Below are 15,908 nucleotides of genomic sequence, written 5' to 3'. Positions count from 1 at the left end.
TATTTAGAAGATAAATACCATTGATTGGTGACACAGAAGCAATAAGTAGTCACAGAAATTGATTAATAAATACTTATTTTTTTCAGCACTTCATCTATATAAACTGTTTATTTGCAGCAAATGATAAAGTTAAAAAGAGTGTTGCTTTTGTGGTATGGATCATAATGCAGATAACAAAATTCTAATTTTTCCTTGTAAAAGATGGACATGTGCAACTTTTCTTTCTTCTCATGGAGGCAGTATGTTAACATCTATGTGTCGTTGTCGCTATGAATAACGTGTTCCTATTTACTTCAGCCTATGGAATTTTACCTTTAACTTTTCTATAGGAATACATTCATGTATTAAAAAAAATTAACATAGAGAGTGAAATGTCTCCCCATCTATATCTCCATCCTCTCAGTTCCAGCTCCTGTGTATACACTGTAATTAGTATCTAAGCACAAATTTAAAAATCCAATATTTGCTTGCCGATTGAACATTAGGTTTTTGGCTTCAGAAATTAAAAAGTTGAATTCCAGAGAAAGACAAATATCATATGATATTGCTTGTATGTGGACTCTAAAAAAAAATGATACAAATGAACTTATTTACAGAACAGAAACAGGCTCACAGACTTAGAGAATTAACTTACGGTTACCACGAGGGAAGGGTTGGGGGGAGGGATAGGTTGGGAATTTGGGATTGACGTGTACACACTGCTATGTTTAAAATAAAATGCCTTTCCACGAAAAATAAATAAATACAAAGTTGAATTCCCATTAATTGTAATGGGTAAGACTTCAAGTAGAGCAGATTTGTGGGAAAAGCTCAGAAATTCCATTTTTGGTATTTGTGCTTCAGATTCCTTCAACATATCCAAGAAGATAGATTGAGTAGACGGTTGGACATGTGTCTGAATTCATCACAGGAAGTCAGGCTGGAGACATACTGTCAGAGTCATCAGTGATTAGACGGTATTTGAAGCCATAAGACTGGATGAGGTCACCAAGAATGAGCGTGCCTATGACAAAGGAATGCAGCACTGAGCCACAGGCACTGAAATACTCAACATTCAGGAAGGAGAGGGGTAAGCTGTAAAGAGACTGAGGTGGAAACAAGTTGTAGGAAGAATATTAGGAGACTATGATTTCCCAGAAGCCAAGTAAAGAAATAATTTAAGAAGAAGGAACTAATCAACTGAATCAAATGCTGCTAACAGGGTTAGCAGTTCACTTTAGGTGATCCACTAGCCAGATAAAAGTGGTGAGTGAGCTGGTCTTGTATTGATACTACTTCCTTTTTGGTTTGAGTCTACTCTCTTTTTAGAGAAATTCCTGCACCTAAGAGCTGTTTTCCATAACTAGCCTGCTGCTGAGTGCCCCCATGACTCTTAAGAAACTGGCTCAGCAGACAGTCCAGTATTTCCTGATCTCTTAGTATCGCCTCTACTATTGCTTTCAGGGATATGGAACTTCTTCCTCCACAAAAGATGATGTTTCTCCTCCGAAGCTTATTTTTAGTAATATCTGCATCATATCTAGAAATTATTTGACATAGGACGCATAATAATGTCATTCTCTATCTAGTGTCTGAGACTGATGTAAGTTTTTCCATTAGTTTTAGTAATTTTTTGGTCATTTAGGTTTAATTTGCAGGAGGAAGGTAAGGGTGGGAGGATTATTTACGTTCACACCACATTTCCTGTAAGTTTGGCTCTGTTAGATTGTATTCCAGCTACTGACCAGCTGGCTGACCTCAGGCAAGTTACTAAACTTCTCTAGGACTCAGTTACCCTATCCATAAAGTGAGGGATGAAGCATAAATGGTTACTGTGAGAATTGCACTGCTCACCACAAATTAAACACTATTTAAGTTTCTGCCATTTTGAAAGCACACAAAGATCTTTAAGATATATGAACATCCGTGCTTGCCTGTTATTGGCAACCTTAAAGGCATCTTTAAACACTGGGAGTAGACAGGTTGACTGAACATATAATGCAAAGAAAAAATTTCTTTTTCTCATTTCAGTGAAGCATTGGGAGAAGGTATGAAGAGATGCATATTATTACCAAGATTAAAAGAAAATAATTCTGGAAAAATCTGCAGAACTTTTCTATAAACAGGACACACTGCAGAATCATGTTATGAAGATTAAAAATATGATAGCAGAGCACCAAGGAGCATACTGCTCTTGGATTCTGTGATTAAAGGAAACATGACTGTGTAGCTCCTAAAATTAATTTAGAGTACTTTTAATGCCCTTAGGCATATGACAGAATAATGTAAGGTCACAAGCTTTAATGATAGCCATCACCACTGAATTCAATTTCTTCATGCTGGCTGCAATTTAGTTGTTTTTTCTTTTAAGAGCTGTTTAAATTCAAGGAATTAATAAGCAAAGCTTAGTATTTAAAACTTCCTGCCTACAAATTATATTGCAGCTTTGTGGTGAATGTAGAATAGTGGCAAGATCTTTTTTCAAAAAAGTTAGAGAATTTTAGAAAAATAAAAACTTATGTTTTGTATCTTATTTTTAAATTTTAAATCATTAAATGATTAAAAGAGATCTGATTCAATCTATTGATTCATTTTCTAACATATTTAGGAAAACAATTCTGTTTTCAACATCAACAATATCAATAGTATTAAAATCAAAAGCAAAAATATACGTTTTCTCTTGCTATTTTTATAAAGGTTAGCACACAATGGGGTTATGAGATTCTGAGATTCTGAGTCAAAAAAAGTCAAAAAATAATTTGACTTTTAAAGTTTCAAAATACTTAAATGTGAAAAGGTTAGGAAAAAAGGGAAAGTGGGGAAAGAATGGAGATTTATTCAACAAACATTTACTGAATGGCTAATCTTTGCAAGTCCCTATACTATACAGAAGAACCTACTATCTTATGGAAAGGCCAGAAAGTAAACTGACAATAAAACTAGTTAAAAATTGTTATCACAGAGGAGGTGCTTGGAGCACAGAGGAGAAGGCTGAGACCCAGACAAGGGAAGGAGGATATTTGTGGGTGCACAGAGATAGTTTTCAGAGATCTGGGCTGTGTGTTAAATGTGAAGGATGCGGAAGGACATTACAGTAAGGAGTAGCATTTGCAAAAACTTAGAGACTTGAGAAAATTGGATATGGTTGGAATAAAAGGTAAGACGTAGGGAATGGTGAGAGTTAAGACTGTATGGATAGAACTGTGATCAAGAAAAATGTCTTGTGGCAAAGAGACTTTGTTGAATCCTTAACAGGTAAAGGTGAACTTGTCAGTGTATTGTTACTGAGAGAGCTGCTTCTCAGAGAGATAATGGCCTTCTTGGGCAAACTAACCTGATAATTGCTGATGGGTCAAAATAACAACCAAAAAGTGATCAGATACTTCAGCAACATTACATCATTAGTGACGCTGGCAGGATTTAGAGTAGATGCTGGAAACAAAGTTAGATGGAGCTGACCAATGAACCTAGAAGAATCTCTAGACTGTACTGAGGGCTCACTTGTGGCTGATAACCCTGAAAATAAAAGCTGTAGAAAGGTGTACATTGTAGATAGAGGGTAAAAAATATCCTTGCATGATAATAAACCAAATCCTTACTATTGAAAACTCTTTTCCAAGGGGTTTAACTGGGGGTTTGTACAGATGAGCTCTAATCTGGGCATAGTGAGCTTCATCCTCAGAATTCAGGAGCAAGGTCAGAAAATATTACCCTATGATATTGAAAGTAAACACCATTTTCATAAAGTATATGTGTTTATCCACCTCCAGAGGTAAGCCACAGGAAGAAATGATTTGTGGAAGCTCTGCTGAGAACACTAATGTCATCATAATTACTATCAAGTGACTAATCTCTCTCCCAAAACTCATCAAGTAATTAATGTAAGGTAAGTTCGGTAATAATGAGTTGTAATATGTCTGAAAAATTGGTACCAGGACACTAAGATGGCACCTTAAATGCATAAAATGTTAGAGGTGAATATATGTTAAACAGAAGTCTTCAAAGTAGTGTGTATACACGTTAAAGGGTCCATAAAATGGTCAACAGATCTATGCGAATGTTAAACAAAATATTCCTGCATCTAAAGATACATGGATATGTGTATACAGACACATACACATATATATGTGCATATATGTATATATAGACATGCATTTATAGGTTTGTTTTTATCTGAAAAAAATAATTACTCTTCCCCACTATTTAATGCAGAGGTTAACACTGTCATCCTCCTCTAGGAAGAGGGTGGTGCACCCAAGTATGAACGTGCTGGGAGTGGGATCCCTATCTCCTTCTCTTTCATCATACTGCACACATTTTTGTTTGTACATGAAGAGTCATTCAGGGCAGAAGACAAATACACTGGTCAAAGATTGGGATATATGAATGAGAGAATGCATTCAGGAAGCTCTGAACCATCTGATGTTATGGGAATGCAGGCAGAGTGTGGATGAGTGAGGAGATGAAGTGGGAATCCAACTGTAGCTGTTGTGTTCCTGATCTTAAGTCATAATTCTCCCCCCCTCCCCTTACTTGTCTCTCCGTTCAAGAAGCTAGTGAGCTCTGCGCTCATTGTTTTGGAGGAGGCATGTGCTAGAGATGCTAATAGGACAAGACTTACAAGTCCTTACAACTTTAATTTCCAGAATCTAGATGCATCAAATAGGGAAAGGATTCCTGGTATAAACAATATGCGTTGAGAGAACCAGAGCAGGAAGCTCCCACTTATAGGCCCCTAGATTCAAAAGAGATCCCTTGAACTGTGGAGAGAAGAGAAGGTAGAGAAAGATAGATAGAGAGAGGGAGGGAGGGGAAAAGTAAGAAAGATAGATGGAGAAAGAGAGAGATGTGTTGGTGAGTCTTGTATCTTGTGAACAGGACAGCCACCTAGCATCTCAGAAGGTATCTAGCATGTCCCCAGAGAGAAGCGTGTGGTGTGTGTAGAAAGATGAAGCCTTGGACACTTTCTCCAAAGTATTTTGTGTTCCACGTGGCACAGAATAGTGTCTAGTCACTGGTAGCCAAACCAACTGGGTGATGTATATCACACTGTCAAATTATTGGAGCAAAGGACCACATTGTCCTCCCTCCCTCGATTCGTTCCTTGACACAACTTAAGACCTGAGTACTATAAGAAATCCCTGGGAGGTATATGGTGTATGTGGGGAGTGGGTACTACATTAAATGGTAGTAAAAGTTAATACTATTATTCAGATAAAAACAAATATATAGATGACCCTAGAAGAGACTGAAGATTTCATCCACAATGATAAAATAGAAACAGAAGTTAAATTGAATTATAAAAAATTAAGTTGATTTTGAGATTGGATATTTAATAATAATTGTATAACTATAAGAATTTTAGACTTAATCTGCAAAATAATAGGGAACCATTATAGGAGTTTAAGTGCAGGAGTTTAACATGACAGTCCTTAATAGAAGATTATTATGGAGGAGATATTAGAGGTTAAATATAGAGAAGCATGTTTCCTGATGAGTGGAAAGATACATTCTATATTACAATAAAGGTACATTAACAAATTGTGCCTTTACTCTAAAAAATCAATATGTTCTTGAGGCTCTTTATTATTTTAGTTAAATAATTTTAAGATGTAGAATCATCAACACTGAGAAGCAAACCCTTACCCAGGGAGACTCTACTAAGAATTAGGTCTTGCAGTAAACTCAACCTGACCACCTGGTCTAATTCTCTCTTAGTAGCTAAGAGTTTTGAGAGAGGATGATACTGAATTCATGTAATTTCTAAGAATAGAACTCTTTCTGACAGTTTTACAGGGTTTGAGGGGATAGGGATTTGAGATCAAATTAAGTTGTAAGGGCAGCATAAGTGGGAGAAAGAGGATGCAGTGTTTTTATATCTGTCCCTGGAATTTTATATTCAAGCTAGGGTCCTATCTTCTATCTTTTTTTTTTTTTTTTTTGCGGTACATGGGCCTCTCACTGTTGTGGCCTCTCCCATTGCGGAGCACAGGCTCCGGACGCGCAGGCTCAGTGGTCATGGCTCACGGGCCCACGTGGCATGTGGGATCTTCCCGGACCGGGGCACGAACCCGTGTCCCCTGCATCGGTAGGCAGGCGGACTCTCAACCACTGCGCCACCTGGGAAGCCCCCTATCTTCTATCTTAACCAAGTTCTAAGAGCTGACAAATATGCAACGAAGTTTCAAAAAGAAGGCTAAGAAAATAAACACTCTAATAACTACCACATAGATGATTGATTCTTAATAATATATAATTCTTAATATTATGGAATTGAAATTAGTTTCATTCTTTCCTCCTTCCCTCCCTTCCTTCTTAAATATTTAGGTGCCAGACACTTTTCTAGGTACCAAGAAAACAAAAATCTCTATTCTCACAAGGCTTGTGTTAAATTAAGCTAAACAGATGATAAATACATGCATATATCAATATATGTTACATCAGATGTTAAGAAGGATTCTGGAGAAAAGTAAAGCAAGGAGAAAGATAGTGTGATGGAGTGGTGCAGGGGTAGAGTTGAAATTTGAAATAGGATGGCCAGGGGAGTAGTGATGATGAGAGAGTGAGCCATGACATTTGCAAAAGAGTGTTCAGACAAAACAAATACAACTCTAAACATTCTGAGGCAGTAGCATGTGTGTCATATTGAGGGACAGCAAGCGGCATGTGTGGATAGAGTAGAGAGCAGTAGGAGATGAGCTCAGGGAGGTAACTGAGAGATTAGACCAGGTAAGGCCTTATAGGCCATTGTGAGGCCATTGGCTTTCACATTATATGGGCCAGGAAGCTACCAGCGTATTTTGTACAAAGTTGTAATATCTTACATTTGTAAAGCATCACTCTGTGAGACAGAGAATGACAAATCAAGGTTAATTCCCATGTGCCACCTTCACCCTTCATTCCCTGGCAAATGAAAAGGTGACACAGGCATTGACATTGACAGAGATGGTGAAGACCCTGAAGTTGCAGGTTTGGAATGAAAATCAGGAAGTCTGGGTTTGGGCATGTTATGCTCGAGATTTCCATTAGACAGCCAAATGGAAATGTCTGGTAAGTAGTTGGATAAATACTCTGAATTCAGGGGAGAAATCTGAGCTGGAGATAAAAATGAGGGCATTGTTTTCATCTAGATGGTATTTAATACCATTAAACTGAATGAGATCCCCTAGGGAGTAAGTTCAATTATGGATTGAACTTCAATTATGAATTGAAGCTCCAGTCACACTCACTAAGAGATAGAAAGATGGAAAGAAACAGTAAAGTATGCTGAGAAAGATGGGTCAGTTATTTAAGAGGAAAATTAAACAGTTTTGTGTTCTTTAAGCCATGTGAAGCAAGTGTGGGAAATACTGCTTATACCAAATGCTGCTGACAAGTTAAATAAATTGCCTCCTTAGAATTGGATTTAAAGTTTATCTGTGGCCTAGACAAAAACAGTTTTGGTAGGTGGGAGCTAAAGCCTAAATTCAGGAAGTTTAAAAGAGGATGGGAAGAGAGAACTTATAAACACTTTCTCAAGACTTGTTGAAAAGGGGAAGAGAAATCAATTTCAGTATCTGGAAAGGGATTTGGAATTGAGAGGGCTTTTGTTGTTGTTGTTGTTGCTATTAATTATTCCTAAATGGGAGTACCTACAAAATGTTGCAGGATGATGGGACTGATTGAGCAGAGTAGTGAAAATTGGTAACACAAGGTAAAAGCGAGGAGAGTTTCTACTGCTGTGTTCTTAAGTAAAACTGGGGGAGAATAGTTTCTGGGACACAGTGGAAGGGCTGCCTGAGACCTAGGAACAGCCGGCTTATCAACAATTGTTGGGAAGGCAGAGTATAAAGTCTCAGTTGCAGGTGGTTAGATGGTGGAAGCTGGTGGAGATTTTATTCGGTTGCTTCTATTTTCTCTGTAGAATAGGAAATGATGTCATCTGCTGAAAAATGAGTGTGGCTAAGGAGGTGTGGGGCATTTAAGGCAAACGAAGGGATGAAATGGTGTTCTAGGACTTGAAGTCAGCAGACAGGGAGTGAAGTGAATCAGTTTGCTGTGTGTTTTTCTGTAACCAAAGCATTGAAGAGGCTGATTTTCTGGATTTGGGACTTGGGCACAAGAGGGGCAAATGAGCTCAAGATATTCGTAAGGGTATTATTTTAATGATGAGTCATAGAACTCACTTGGTAAGGAGGGCACTGTCAAGGAAAAATGGCACCAGACATAGTTGAACAGGCAAGGTTGACTTTATTCAAGACTACTGCCCAGGAGGAGAACTCCACTGAAACAAAAGGCAGGAGGGATTTTAAGAGCTGGGGTGAGTTAGTGGAAAAGTACTAGAGGACATAGGAAGGTGGGGTTGGTCAATGGGCTGTGTCTAACACATTGAAAATCACTCCTGAGTTTTCAGATGTTTTCTTTTGTGATTAAGCCATCTGTGTTTGCTAGTGGCTACTTATTGAGTTAGGTTGCTACCCCCTCACTGGGAGATAGGGGTACCGTCTTTCTTGATTACATTTCAGAGATGGCATCCAGGTCCTTGAAAAAGACATCCCTGGGTTGTAAAACTGGTAAGAGGCTGGGAGAAGATTTCTCTACATTTCAAAGAGGCAGAGAAAGAATTTGCAATTACTCGTTTTCTAAAATAAATGCTCTAAGAAAAGAAAGGTCAGGGGCCTACAGTCAGAAAGAAACTTGCTTAAAGTTTAGTCTAGCTAAGGGGAATGTTAAGTTTGTGTTGTTCAGAAGTAGTAGAGAAGATGGTAAGAGACATGAACATAACATTAGGATAAATGGATTATGGGTCCCTATTTGGTCAAATAAGTTTAGGTATTGGCATACTGGTAGAGGTTAGTAGGAAACACAGGTCTCAATAGTGACATCTTTCTTTTTTTTTTTTAATTCTGTGGGAGTAAGATTTTCTGCTACAGGAAGGAAAACAGTTGGCATATTAGAAGCAAAAATGGGCTGCATGTTAATACAATCTGATATTTGTTCTCAGAGTTCCTCCTGACCCTTTTTATACTTGAGCGAATCCTTTGAGGCAAGTAAACTGATTTTGCAAATTGTGCCATAATAAGTAAATCTCAAGGAAGAAAGGAAGAAAATAAACATGTAGTGTACATACACCATGTATCAGTAGATGCTAGATATTTTCTAATGGATTATCACATTTAATCTCCACAGTCTTAGAATTAAGTAAGAATTAGTTCATATTTATGGATGAAGAAAGTACATCTGATGTACTTAGTGGCATGGACATATATACACTACCACATGTAAAACTGATAGCTAGTGGGAAGCAGCCGCATAGCACAGGGAGATCAGCTCGGTGCTTTGTGACCACCTAGAGGGGTGGGACAGGGAGGGTGGGAGGGAGGGAGATGCGAGAGGGAAGAGATATGAGGATATATGTATATGTGTAGCTGATTCACTTTGTTATACAGCAGAAACTAACACACCATCGTAAAGCAATTATACTCCAATAAAGATGTTAAAAAAATAAAATAAAATACAGGCAAAAAAATGTTATTTAACGTTTTAATCCAGCTTAGTGTTCTTTGGTATTAATAAAGACCTCTTCATTGTCATTGTCTCTGAAATATGGACCTGTGACTGTGAGGCCAAATGCTTCCTATAAAAATAGCAGATTATTTGCTGAAATAACTTTTTACTTGAAACTCCACATTTTAGTAAAATTGTTTATTTCGATGTGCAATTTATCTCCTCTTAAAGCATTTTCCCATCCATCTCTACAGATAATATATAGAGTTTTTTTTCATTTTAATGACACAGTCTAAATCCACTTGATAGCTGTAGAGGAAAAAAATACATTTAGCCTGACCTTAAGGTAGTAATTCTCTTGAAGCAAACACTGTATTTCTCCACTTCAATTCCATTGGTATGAACATTATCTTACAGGATTCGGATCACATTAGATTTGGAAATATAAAAATGTCTGTTTTAACTACAAATCAGTTTTACGACTTTGTCTTCAATACCAATATCTCTCCAATTCAAATCACTTTGTTTTATTTACAGGTACTGTCTAAATATAACAGATGAACCGTGTTAAAAAAAAAATCAAGGGACTTCCCGTTGGTCCAGTGGGTAAGACTCCGTGCTCCCAATGCAGGGAGCCTGGATTTGATCCCTGGTCGGGGAACTAGATCCCGCATGCATGCCACAACTAAGAAGTCCGCATGCCGCAACTAAAGATCCTACATGCTGCAACGGAGATCCCTCATGCTGCAATGAAGACCCGGCACAGCCTAAATAAATAAATACTAAAAAAAGTCAAATTGGTTGACGTTGGCTATTGATTACTAGAGAATGGAAACAATATCCGGGCTCCAGAGAATTACTGAAATAAAGTGAATTTGTACTGAAACATCCAAAAGTCGCATTTATTAAATCAGGCACAAGCCCACTCTTTCAGTTGGAAGTGTGCAATGCATTATTTTCATGCTATGAAGATTGCCAGAGTTTTGCATGTGGTTTCCAGTCCTTGACATTCTCTGGAGAAATGATCTGAATTGCATGGATCTATTCCATGCACTTAAGGAATAAGTGTACATACTATACTTGCAGATCAGCTGATGCCATCCCCTGATACCTGTTCTGACTTCCTGCAGCAGAGAACACTGTCCTCACTGCATAGACTAGTGAATAGAGGAGTCATCATGCTAGCATCTTCTGGGGGTTCACCCCACCATGAATGTTGCACAAGCCACTACATTTCTCCTCACTTCGTTTATCTTTTTCAGAAAAGTGAGAGCAAAAGCTCTGGCAAATTGCCACTACTCTGTGGGGATTTCATAAGAATTTGAAATGATACATGCAAAGTGCAAAGCATTAGGTAAGCAGAGCAACTTGCAGAATCACCAAAAGGAGACTAAAAAGGGATTTTATAACTTTATAGCTTTGCACTTACTGACTTTGATTTTAACATCATTTCTAAAAGTAATTATTTTTGCTTATGACCTTATTTTGAAATAACATGTTATAAACAGGAAATCTAGATACCACATAGCATAGATAAAAGTGAAATTGTGTGTACTCCAAAAGCCCTCATGGGAGAGTTTGAATTTTGTCAGCTTGGCTAGTCTGGAACTACATGTCTCAGAATCCTCTTCCCTGTATAGTCCCAGCTTGGAGTTGCCCACAAGAGAATTTGCATGAGATTTGGACCAGTGAAGCAGTAGCTGTCACTCCCTAAATGTCATCATGGTTTGAGGCAGAGAAAGACAGATGTGGAGGTGCTGATGGGTCCCAGCGTATCCTCACTCTTCTTCCGTGCTCTGAATACTGCTCTTCTTGTCCATTGACCCTCCTGAACCACAGCCTCCCAGGCCCACTACATGCTTGGCTGTGAACTCACAGAGGCAGTAACCGAAGAGTTCCTTCTATACCCACATCCACTGCAGCCCACTCCAGCAGCTGGGTGGTCCTTGTTTCCAGATCGCCTGTAAGCTTTAACATGGGCCCCTGTGCCAGTGCTTCAGGAGGGTGCCTAGTGATGTATAATGACTGCTAAATAAACTTCCACCTCCCCTTTGTGAACCCTTGCTTTCCCCATTTCTCCTACAACTGCGCAACGTCTAATTCCTATAATAAATTCCTGATTGCATCACAGTCATAGTGGTTCTGTTTCCTTGATTAAAGTCTGGCTGATCTATTGAGAATAGGTTCATTGGTATTCACTTGTACACTTCTTTTCTATTATTATTTTTCATCAGTTAATTCAGTCAACTTTTTTTTTTTTTTTTTTTTGCGGTACGCGGGCGTCTCACCGTTGTGGCCTCTCCCATTGCGGAGCACAGGCTCCGGTCACGCAGGCCCAGTGGCCATGGCTCACGGGCCCAGCCGCTCTGCGGCATGTGGGATCCTCCCGGACCGGGTCACAAACCCACGTCCCCTGCATCGGCAGGCGGACTCCCAACCACTGCGCCACCAGGGAAGCCCTCAGTCAACATTTGACAGTTCCTGATTGCTCAGAGGTCTTCTCCACGTGGACATCCAGTGACCCAGGCTCTTTCCTTATTGTGGCTCAGCCAACCCCTAGCACTTCCTCACTATCCGCAACTCAGTGTCCAACTGACTGAAGGGGAAATTGTGTGGGGAGGAAATTCACCTGCTCCTAAAAATCTTTGTTCCGACATCATGCGCATTTTTATTCTGTGAGAACATTGACATGAGGACACTATTCTATGGTGTGAATCATATCGGGTTTTGAGTGGTAATAATGTTTTTCTATTATGGTCAATGAAAGCACTAAATTAGCACATGTAGAATTATCTTTCAATGTCTAATTGGCTCCTGGAGAAAATTCCCTTATCACCAGCTAGAACGACTCCAAAGGAAGCAACTGAAAGGAATAGAAGATCTGCCTCCAAGATAAGACAGTTGATAATGCTGAGGTGATCTACCATGGCTCATTAAATCACTTACGGAAAAGTGTTTTAACACTCTCTGTCAGTACACTATACACTATTTGTTCTTTTCAATCCTTGCATTAAAGATTTCAGTACATGCTTGTTCTTTCCATTTGAACACAGCCCATGCTTATTATCCCTTGTGCATTACATATATAAGATTTTGAGAATAAGTGAAGTTTTTTTCCTTTCTTAAATTGTGTCTAAACTTTGCTCACCATCTATTATTCATCTGTGAGATGAAAATGTGGCTGTGTGTTCGAACCTTCAGTTATTGTGTCTTTCAATTGTATTTAGGAAAATAGGCAGCTATTTCCATATTTCCGGTTTTATATATCCTTCCTGAGTAATCTGATCTTTAAAGCCTAGAAATATAGAAGACTAAAAGTACACTTTTTTTGAGACCATACACCTAGTTTAGGAATAATTCTAAAAATGTTCTCACGATATTCCTGTCCCATGTTTATTCAGTCAAACACTAGTCTAGTTACTTCCGTGAAGGGACTGCGTGGTTATGATTCAACTGACCTTAAGATAGGAAGCTTATCCTGGTGGACCTAATATAATCACATGGCCCCTTAAAAGAAGAGGAAAGAAGAAATGTCAGTCAAAAGACGTGGTGGAAGACATCGGAGGAGCCATGAGGCAAAAAGGGAGATCAGAGACATTTAAAGCTAAAAAAGACTCAGCCCATTACTGCTGTCTTTGAAGGTGGAGGAAGGGGACCATAAGCCAAGGAAGTCAGGTGGCCTCTAGAAGTCGTGGACAGCCCCCAGTCAATATCTAGCAAAGAAACAGGAACTTCAGTTGTACAGCCACAAGGAACTGAATTCTGCCAGCATCCTAAATAAGCTTGGAAGTAAATTCACCTCCGGTGTCTCTAGAAAGGAATGCAGTTCTGCCAATAACTTTGGACTTCTGAAATCAGAAGCAGAGAACCAGCTGAGACATGTGCCTGGACTTCTGATGTAACTGTGAGATAATAAATGGGTATTATTTCAAGCTGCTATATTTGTGGTAATTTGTTACCTCAGCAAGGGAAAATTAAGATTATACATGCCTTCCTGGGCCAAGAAAACCGGTGTCTTAATATTAGGTAGCATAAACTAGTGGAGAGGAAATGATCCAGTGGTGCTTCTTGAATTTTCAAAAATAACTTTACCACGTGATGTTTTTAAAATGTTCACCACAAAGTTTATAGTTAATTATCAGAGTCCAGTAACACAGCTTCACACACATCTAGGACTTAGGGGAAATCAAGGAGATATACAACACTGAATGAATTTTAACCTTATGTTCAGTACCTGCAGAAACCTCATTATTTCATAGGGATACAGTAGCTAATTCTCAACAATCTTGGATGGGATTGAAGATGGAGGCTTTCAGCTTTTGTAGACTAATGGCTTTGGTGTGTATTTTCACCCTCTCAGATTTTCAATTCTTTTTTTTAATTTTTTACATGAAATCTTCATATCCCTTATGTGGAATTACACGGAAAAAACTGCCTCCAGTTCTCAGTGGTGATCCATTTGGAGACAACACTGTACTCACTTTAGAAAACACTTTCTGAAGAGACATCTGATGCATAAAAATGTTTTAAAAATCAATGAACTTTTAGAAATGGTGACAAAATGATTAAGCAGCAAACTTCAAAATCTCAATGAAGATTTCCTTTTATATCAACAAACATTTATGAAGAATCTACTGTGTATCTACTGCTAGGATATAACAGAAAAAATCAATTCGGAGCCAGAGAGAATTTGGTTTGAATCAAATATTCAACCACTTACCGCATGTACCTTTGGGTAAGTCACCCATCTCTTGGATTTCAATGGTCTCGCCTATAAATTGGAACAGCAGAAACTACTTCACAGACCAGCTGTGAAGACTGAGTAGATTCACGCAAAGGAACATGTCTAGTTGGTATTTGTAACAGGCTGTATAATGGCCCCAAAGATAAAAAATTCTAATGCCTGGAAACTTTAAATGTTACCTTTTATGGAAAAAGGATCTTTGTAGCTTGATTGAGACTCTTGATATGGGAAGATTATTTATCTGGGTGTATCCAAAATGCAACCACAAATGCCATTAAAAAAAAAAAAAAAAAAGCAAAGGAAAGAGAAAAAATCCCCAGAAAAACAGAAGAGGACAAGGCAGTGAAACCATAGAGGCAGAGACTGGAGGGATGCAGGGGACATGGGTTCGAGCCCTGGTCCAGGAAGATCCCACATGCCACGGAGCAACTAAGCCCGTGCACCACAACTACTGAGCCTGCGCTCTAGGGCCCGTGAACCACAACTACTGAGCCTGCATGCCACAACTACTGAAGCCCGCGTGCCTAGAGCCCATGCCCTGAAATAAGAGAAGCCACAGCAATGAGAAGGCCACACACCACAAGGAAGAGTAGCCCCGCTCACCACAACTAGAGAAAGCCCACACGCAGCAACGAAGACCCAACGCAACCTCAAAAAATTTTAAAAATTTAAAAAAAAGGGATGTGGCCATAATCCAAGGACTGTCAGCAACCATCAGAAAGAAACTGGAAGAGGCAAGGAATGACTCCTCCTCATGAAATTCCTAAGGGAGTGCTGCCCAGCAGATACCTTGATATAATCCCAGTGAAACTGTTTTTGGAATTCTGGTGTCCAGAACTGTGAAACAGTAAATGTTTGTTGTTTTAAAGCTACCAAGTTTGTTGTAATTTGTTATAGAAGCCACAGGAAAATAAAATAACATAATGCTCAATGATTGTTAGTTTGCTTTCTCATCTTTGGATAGGTTTTTGTCTAACTAGTATTACCTCATCGGGACTTTCATTCGGTTTTCATCACTGCAAACCAGATATCATAACCCTTGCAATATAACTGTGATACAACTTTTTCATCTAGTTGCCGTTTTACTCAACAAATTTGGTTAAAATATTCCTACACATATTTATTAACAACCAACTACCTGCAAGGCATTGTACTAGGGGATATTCAGGATGACAAGATGCACAAAGTCCCTGGCCTAAAAGGATTTGTAATCTGCTTTAGCCACAGTTGTGTAAGGCAATTTGCACTAAATAGGTTTTAAAAAAACTGGAAAATTCAAGGAGGGAAAGATTCATTCCTACCAGAAAATCAGGAAAGTCTTTATGGAAGAATTCACCTTTGATCTAAGTCTTCGAGAGAGCTATACTTTCTGCAGTTGGAGGCATGGGGCAGGAAAGAACAGCAAACAGCAAACATTGGAGAAGCTATGAGTGAGCTTGATAAATGGGGCCATAATATGCCTAGCAAAGTGTGAGAGCAAAGCCTATGTAACCAGAGGACTAGAGAGACATATACTCAGTCAAACAGAGCCTCTGGATATTGTCTAATCACCATTCTAAAATCAAGTCCAGTCCCTGATTTTTGAAGATTGCATATGTTTAATTTTTAAACACTGGAGACTCTTATCAGGGCTATAAAGGCTTTGGGGGGGTTTTGTTTTGTTTTTTTGTGTTTTTTTGCTTCTGTCAGTGCTTATTTT

At 38.8% G+C, this 15,908-nt stretch overlaps 1 long non-coding RNA gene across 1 annotated transcript; it reads left to right on the top strand.

Annotated features, from left to right (window-relative positions):
* The first annotated feature begins 929 nt into the window (after window positions 1-929).
* On the top strand, window positions 930-10,262 carry LOC137204811 (uncharacterized). Its single transcript, XR_010933853.1, has 3 exons — window positions 930-1,245; window positions 3,750-3,865; window positions 10,003-10,262. It is a non-coding gene; the product is annotated as an uncharacterized lncRNA (long non-coding RNA).
* Window positions 10,263-15,908: the final 5,646 nt, after the last annotated feature.

The sequence above is a fragment of the Pseudorca crassidens genome, chromosome 13 (assembly GCF_039906515.1).
Source record: "Pseudorca crassidens isolate mPseCra1 chromosome 13, mPseCra1.hap1, whole genome shotgun sequence".
Classification (NCBI taxonomy): domain Eukaryota; kingdom Metazoa; phylum Chordata; class Mammalia; order Artiodactyla; family Delphinidae; genus Pseudorca; species Pseudorca crassidens.
This window is presented reverse-complemented; position numbering and strand designations above follow the sequence as displayed.